General features: G+C 37.8%; 1 non-coding gene across 1 annotated transcript; it reads left to right on the forward strand.

The window, feature by feature from the left end:
• Positions 1–6,342: 6,342 nt before the first annotated feature.
• Positions 6,343–6,449, forward strand: LOC112534432. Its single transcript, XR_003078720.2, has one exon. It is a non-coding gene; the product is annotated as a small nucleolar RNA R71 (small nucleolar RNA).
• The last annotated feature ends 1,041 nt before the right edge of the window (positions 6,450–7,490 follow it).

The following is a 7,490-nucleotide window of genomic DNA, read 5'->3' on the forward strand; positions in this document are numbered from 1 at the left end:
TTAATAATCGCTTAGAGATAAGGATAATTAACTAGCCGAATTAAGAATTAACAAAGCTTAATAGAGGCGGATTAAAGCTTAATGCTAATTTAAGAATCAATCGTTAGGAAGAGATTCCAACTTTAGGTTATTAGGTTTAGGAATTCGGTTATCGAGAGAGAGAAACTGAATTCGGTTAAGAATTCGTCCACAAGTAGCATAATTAGACTCGCCAATCCTTTATCTTTTATTTAATTGCCAACTAGTTTAGGTTCCCTTTGGGTTTGCTTTCTTGTCTTGGTTATTTTATTTATCAATTACTCATGCATCTCCCTTAGAACTTAGCTTGTAGCTATTAGTTAGTTTAGAAATTATTCATCACTCATTTTAGGTTAATATAACAAAGAACAAAGGAGTAACTCTAGGCTTTCACTTTCCCGAGGAATACGACCTTGATACTCGCCATTAGTGCTAGACTGCATCGATAGGTACACTGCGTTAGATTGTAGCTAACACAAATAGCAACACACCATTAAGTTTTTAGCGCCGTTGCCGGGGAATGTTTGAAAACTATAGTGAAATTTGCTATTTGTTAATTTAGCCTTCTTTTATTTATATTTATTTCTGTTTTGTTTGTACATATTTATTTAGTTAATTTTATGATTCAGATAGTGGATGATAAGGAGGTTCAATGCTAAAATCTTTGTATGACACGTTGGAAAATGGGATCAGGAACCAAGAGAGTGCTAAAAATTGGGATACCCGTGAATCTTTAGAAGCTCCAGTGGAATCATTTTATAGGGCTACCGATCAACTCTCCACTCCTATCCTTTCATCTCAAGTTCTTTGTGAATTTTGTTGTGGTTTACATTTGAGTAATGATTGTCCATTATATAGTGATGTTGCTCATTGTTCTTATAACTATGAACAGGTGAATTATACGGGAAGTTGGCCAAATGACTCGTATGGAAGCACCTACAATCAAGAATTGAGCATTCATTCACCTTTTAAATGGAGTTTAGATGGCTAAGAACCACCAGAATTTCAGCAGCCTAATCTTGCACCATCAACTCAAGGTGAAGAGTTAGTGTTAGAGGAGCTAATGATGAGGTTTATTGCAAGTCTTGAGGATAGATTCCAACTGATGGGCTTACTTATGCAACCTACACTTAAGGCAGTGAACCTATCGATGCGGTCTAGTACTAGTGAGTATCAAGGTCGTATCCCTGGAGATCGGGTAAACCTAAAGTTACTACTGTTCGTTATGTTATTTAATCTGAAATAAGGTGTGAGAAGTCTAAGTTAGTTAACTAATGCTTATGAATGAAAATAAAGGAACAACAACAACTGACAATCAAACAAAACAACCGTAACAAAGAAGCAAACCCAAAGAGGACCTAAGTAATAGAATTCTAAGGTTAATTTTATAAACTGCCAATCTTGATACCCGTGCCTAAATCCTGAATCAAACTCTGCTCCTCTCTCGAGCTCACTGAGTTCCTAAATTTGCACTAACCTAATGGAATCTCTTCCTATCAGATTATTACAGATTAGCATTAAGCGTGATTTAGAACTATTAAGAGTTGTTAATTCTTAATCCGGCGAGTGAATTAACCTTATCTCTAAGTGTTAATTACCAGTTCTTACTATTTAATTTCCAGTTGTAAAAAGCATTTCTCAATGTCAAGAAACAACCCAAAAGATAATTAATTTAACGTCTCAAATGAATTGAATCAAATTTAATTACTAAACAGTAAGAAGATTACAAAAAATGGCAGATAAAAATTCAATCATCAAACACAATCCATCAACAAAGGTGAACCCCAATGGGTTCGGCAATCCTAGCTACTCATAATGAAAGAAACAAATAAAAAAGCAAATAAAAAACATAAAAGAAAATGAAACATATAACCGCTCTTCTATCAAATCGAAGTGGGAATGTCGTAAGTGCCAATTCTGAAACCAGCCTCAAGTATGTATCTCGAATGTCTCGGTCAATCATCTAGAAACTTCAATCTTTGCTTGAATCCTCCAAATCAATCCTTTGAACTGACGTTGGTCTCCCAAAATGTCAAGAACAGAGGTACAAAAGTGAGGGTCGCGCGTGTATAGAAGTCCAGAAATCAGAAGCGGAACCTCGTCTCGTTTTACATGCGCCTATTTATAGACAAAACTGCCTTCGTCGTGCCACGGCCCGTGCAATGGGCACCAACCTCCATGAAATGCAAAATTTCTGAAATTGTCCAGAGGAGGTCATGCAAAAGCCTCAAAACTGCGTGCTAATAAGGAATCGACTCCGATAAGCATCTAATACGCATAAATTATCCAAATAGCTTGGTTTCTGCCCGTAAATCAATCAATCTCTATCGAGGAGTCCAAAAACCTGAAATATTCATAAACATACCACAGTGTGATCAAACAGGAATAAATATGACTCAAATACGCGAATAAACGACTGATAAACATTCAATAAACATGCATAGAATCATCTACATCAAACTACGCCACACTTGAGAGTTTGTTTGTCCTCAAGCATTCAATAACTCTCTCCTCAAATAGAAACTAAATGACTCAATGAAATACATTGGAGAAGGTTAACTCAAAACAAGTCTCAAAGCTCCGTGACGAATTTCCTTAAAACCCCCAAATCACTAAATCCTTGAGACAAAGAACAAAGTTAATAAAGCTGCTAAAATTAAAATGATAAACTATCTAAACTGAGAATTTGAGAACCATACCTTACAAGATGTCACTCGAAACACACAAGTCTGTATAGGTGAGAAGAATATTGCCAAGCTCTCAGCGCAAAAGTACAGAACAAAGTGCTTACCATAGGCTTGCTTATAGATCCGATCTCCACTACTGTGAAATAGTCAATAAACATGATCAAAGGGTCTTAAGCCAGGTTGTAATAGGGTTAATGGTAGGGTACGAAGAATTATGGAAAGTAAATTTGAAAGTTATTTCGGAAAATTATACAGGTAATGCAAGAATATGGCCAAGGATCAAACACTGTACCAAAATTAAACACTAAGTTGTTCTAATAATAAGATGATGCTCGAACTAAACCCTTATTCTTAAATTTTTTTTTCTCTCCTGCAACAACAAAACGCAGGATGAAGTAATACAATGCTCAATGAAAGAAGTAAAATGATATGTATCATTTGGATTGAAGGGAGCATCTATGAAAAATCAAGTAACTTAGTGAATATATGCAAATTGATCCAAAATAAAATGCAGCATAAACGTACATTATTTCCAGCAATAATGGTAGAAAGAATGGTGGAATGAATAGAAGTGGTAAAATGAGTGTCAGATTTAATTTATAATGAAAGAAAAAGGCTAAGGCTCAAAATGGGTTCACTAAGGGAAAAGACCGGGTTAGGCTTTTGGTCAAATTGTGTAATACCTAAGTGCCCAAATCATCTCATGACTATCAACAATTCATGTAATCTTAAAAGTCATCACAAAGCAAGTTCTAGAAACAAAAATTCTGCACAATGCTCACTAATAAAAAAAAAGAATGGAGTATAAAGCCTCACCATTGAATGGGATAAAATTGCATGAATTCTCAAACCAGAGTTTAAACAATTAAACAATCTAATAAGCATCAAAATTAACAGTGTTCTATATCCAAGATAAAGTGAACTGAAAGGATTAAGGAAAAACACCAGTTTTACCTAGCTTGATTGAAACTAAGAGATTCGTTCATTGCCTTCTTCCCACAAAGATTCGATACAAGCAATAAAGGTCCATTCAAAAGAAAGAAAATCATTAACTACTTGATTAAAACAAACTCAAGATAAGGACAGTAATAATGAATGGACTCAATCAATAAGGGAAAATAAAACAAGATAAAAACAGTAAAGACAAAATTGGTACCTGCACAAATCTACGGTACCTACCCACACTGTGAAAGGCACTTGTCCTCAGTGTGAACAAGGTAGGCACACCAAAATAAAAGGAATAAAATACGTAAAATGAAGCTAATTATGGGAATCCATAAAAGAAATTGGAAAACTAAGAGAAAAACAAGACGACAAAAAGAGATAAAAACTATAAAGTCTACTAGATACTGCCCTTGATGTGTACTTTAACACCTCAAAATATGTTAGTCCTCAAAATTACGTACGAACATCAAGTAGGCTAACTCCTGCAAAACTCAAGAATAAACACACCCTAAGCAACATCTAATAAAAAGTTCAATAAGATAGCATCTCCTCAAAATCAAACTCACTAAAAACAGACTGAAATATCTAACTACAAATAACTACATAAAATAAAATAAAATAAAATAAAAATTTCCAAAAAATTCAGAAAGCAAAAATAGATTCAGGAATGCCTCCCGAAGGCACTTCTTTTTGTTCGAGTCATCTAGCTGGACTCTGCATCAGCATTCCTGCATCGCAGGCAAATTAAGAAGGTAGGCTCAATGTAAGTTGGGGCTCTAGGCATATAAGCGCAATGAGAAGGTTTGATGTGTGCGGTAGATGACGAAGGAGGCACTCTCTGGACCAATTTGGGATGTCCATTCATCCTTTCAATTCGACTAAGTGAATCAAAAACAAACTTGAACTACCCTTCAGAATTACATCATAGCACAAAGTCTCATATTGATACAAGTTGTTTTTTTTCAAATGGATAACACATACTAATAGGGGAAGAAACATGTATAGCATCATCCATTTGTACATCTTGTGGTTGTGTATTACATGCAAGATCAATTCCATCAATACTATAAATGGCATGAACATGGTCGGTGGAAGAACTATCAAATGAGGGTAAACTAAAAGTGACACAGTCATCCCCTACATGAAGTTCTAACTTCCCCTCAAATATGTCTATTTTAGCTCTAGCTGTGGCAAGGAAAGGTCTCTCCAAAATTAATGGTACACCATGCTCATTGTCCATATCTAAAACCACAAAGTCCACAGGAAATATGAACTTATCTACCTTAACTAGCACATTTTCCACAATTCCCCTAAGGAGCTTAACAGAACGGTCAGGTAATTGAATGCACATCCTAATGGATTTTGCCTCCCCCAGACCTAGCTTATTGAACAAACTAGTGGGCATGACATTTATGCTACCCCCCAAATCAGCTAATGCATCATCAACACACAAATTACCTAAAGTGCAAGGAATAGTGAAACTCCTTGGATCGTGACGTTTCTCTAGCAACTTGCTCTGAAACACCACTGAGCACTCCTCGTTAAGCTGAACATAGGCGACCTCCTCCAACTTCCTTTCTCTACTAAGTATGTCCTTTAAGAACTTAGCATACTTCGGCATCTACTCCAGTGCATCAATAAAAGGCAAGTTAATATGCAGTTGTCTAAAAATATCTAAAAACTTACTGAACTGCTCTTTCGCCTTTGCTTGTTTAGCTCTGGCAAGATAAGGAATCTTAGGTTGATATTTCCTGACTGGAATTGATTTCACCTTTTGTCCCTCAGGTCCCCTATCCTTATTGCTCGCCTCAACCTGCACATCAATAGTGGCGTCATTAAAAACAGGCTTAGAAGGAGCTGAAACTAACTTACCTGAACGCAAAGTGATGGCGTTCACGTGCTCCCTCGGGTTAGACTTAGTGGTGCTTAGAAGCGCTCCTTGCTGCCTCTCAGACAACATCTTAGAGATTTGGCCAATCTGGGTCTCCAAGTTTTGAATCGAGGCCTGCTGGTTCCTAAGTGCATTATCAGTTTGCTGGAACCTCATCTCTGTAGACGTCACAAACTTCATCACAAGCTCCTCTAAATTTGACTTCTTTTCTAGTAGAGGAGGAGTTTGTGCGAGCCACCACCGGTGACATTGTTGTTGTTACATGTAATGAATTCTCCGAAACTAGGTGGACCCCGAGCGTTATTGTTCCTCCAATCAAGTTGGGATGATTGCGCCACCCAGGGTTATATGTATTCTTGTAAGGATCATTCTGCTGCCTTGGGGCATTCCCCATATAGTCAACTGCTCAACATTAGAAGACATAGCGAATTAGATGGAAAAGTAGTAGAGGATGAAGCAAACATACCTCCCGATGCAGTTTTACGCTTTGTAATGGGAGCCACCACAAAACTTCGCGATAGCGTTACTTGCATGAGCCCATCTGGGTTGGTCAATCTTCTTGGCTAGAAGCTCCACAGTACCGAAATTTCTTTATAGAGTCCATTTGGTTGTGACTCCACCATGCTTCTGGTGGCTCTAGAGGATTGCCAACGATAGTTGTTCATGGCCATTTCCTCTATCAGGTTCTGAGCCTGCTCGGGAGTCTTACTGTTAAGCACCCCACCTACTGCAGCATCCACCATCTGCCTCGTTGCAAGGTTCAACCCGCTGTAGAAGGTCTAAACCTGCATCCACACTGGCAATCCGTGATGTGGGTAGCATCTCAAAAGATCTTTAAACCTCTCCCATGCATCGTACATGCTTTCATCATCAAACTACATAAAAGAAGATATGTCATTTCTAAGTTTAGCAGTTTTAGCGGGAGGAAAATACTTATATAAAACGTTTTCAGCCAACGCCCTCCAAGTAGTAATCATTTACTATGGAAGGGATTGCAACATCTCTTAGCTCTGTCCCTCAAAGAAAATGGAAACAATCTCAGCCGAATGGCGTCATCGGTTGTTCCGTTTATCTTGAATGTGTCATAGATCTCCAAAAAAATTAGAGATATGTGCATTGGGATCCTCGCTGGGCAATCCTCCAAACTGCACGCGCTGCTGGATCATCTGGATCATGTTGGCTTTTATTTCAAAATTGTTGGCCGCTCTGGTGAATACATTATACTAGTTTTTGTCCCATCCAAAGATGGTCGAGCAAACTCGTACATCATCCTACGATCCTCATCGGCACGGGGATTGAGGAGGTTCTCCATCGCGTCGGTTCCTTGAACTGAATCAGCTATAACTCAAGTCCTCTTCCTCAACTGCCTGCAAACATCGTCTCAATAATATGAGAGAGCGCTCGGGGTCGGATAAGGGTGCTATGGGATCAGGGTTAGAGCTTCGGGTCATATACTACCTGAAACCGACAACCAAACAACCACCAATCAATCAAAAATAATAAAATAAATAAAAGAAACCAAAAAAATAAAGAATAAATGAATAAACAAATAATGACTACATTAACATAGAAATAATTCGCTCTAGTTTACCGTTACTGATCCCCGGCAACAGCGCCAAAAACTTGATGGGTGATGTGTGCACTTATGCAACCTATACTTAAGGCAGTGAACCGATCGATGCGGTCTAGCACTAGTGAGTATCAAGGTCGTATCCTTGGAGATTGGGTAAACCTAAAGCTACTACTGTTTGTTATGTTATTTAATCTGAAATAAGGTGTGAGAAGTCTAAATTAATTAACTAATGCTTATGAATGCAAATAAAGGAACAACATGTTGACAATCAAAGACAAGCATGAAAGAAGCAAACCGAAGGAGACCTAAGTGATGGAATTCTAAGGTTGATTTTATAAACTGCCAATCTTGCTACCCGTGCCTAAATCACAGATCG

The sequence above is a fragment of the Ricinus communis genome, chromosome 10 (assembly GCF_019578655.1).
Source record: "Ricinus communis isolate WT05 ecotype wild-type chromosome 10, ASM1957865v1, whole genome shotgun sequence".
In the NCBI taxonomy this organism is placed as follows: domain Eukaryota; kingdom Viridiplantae; phylum Streptophyta; class Magnoliopsida; order Malpighiales; family Euphorbiaceae; genus Ricinus; species Ricinus communis.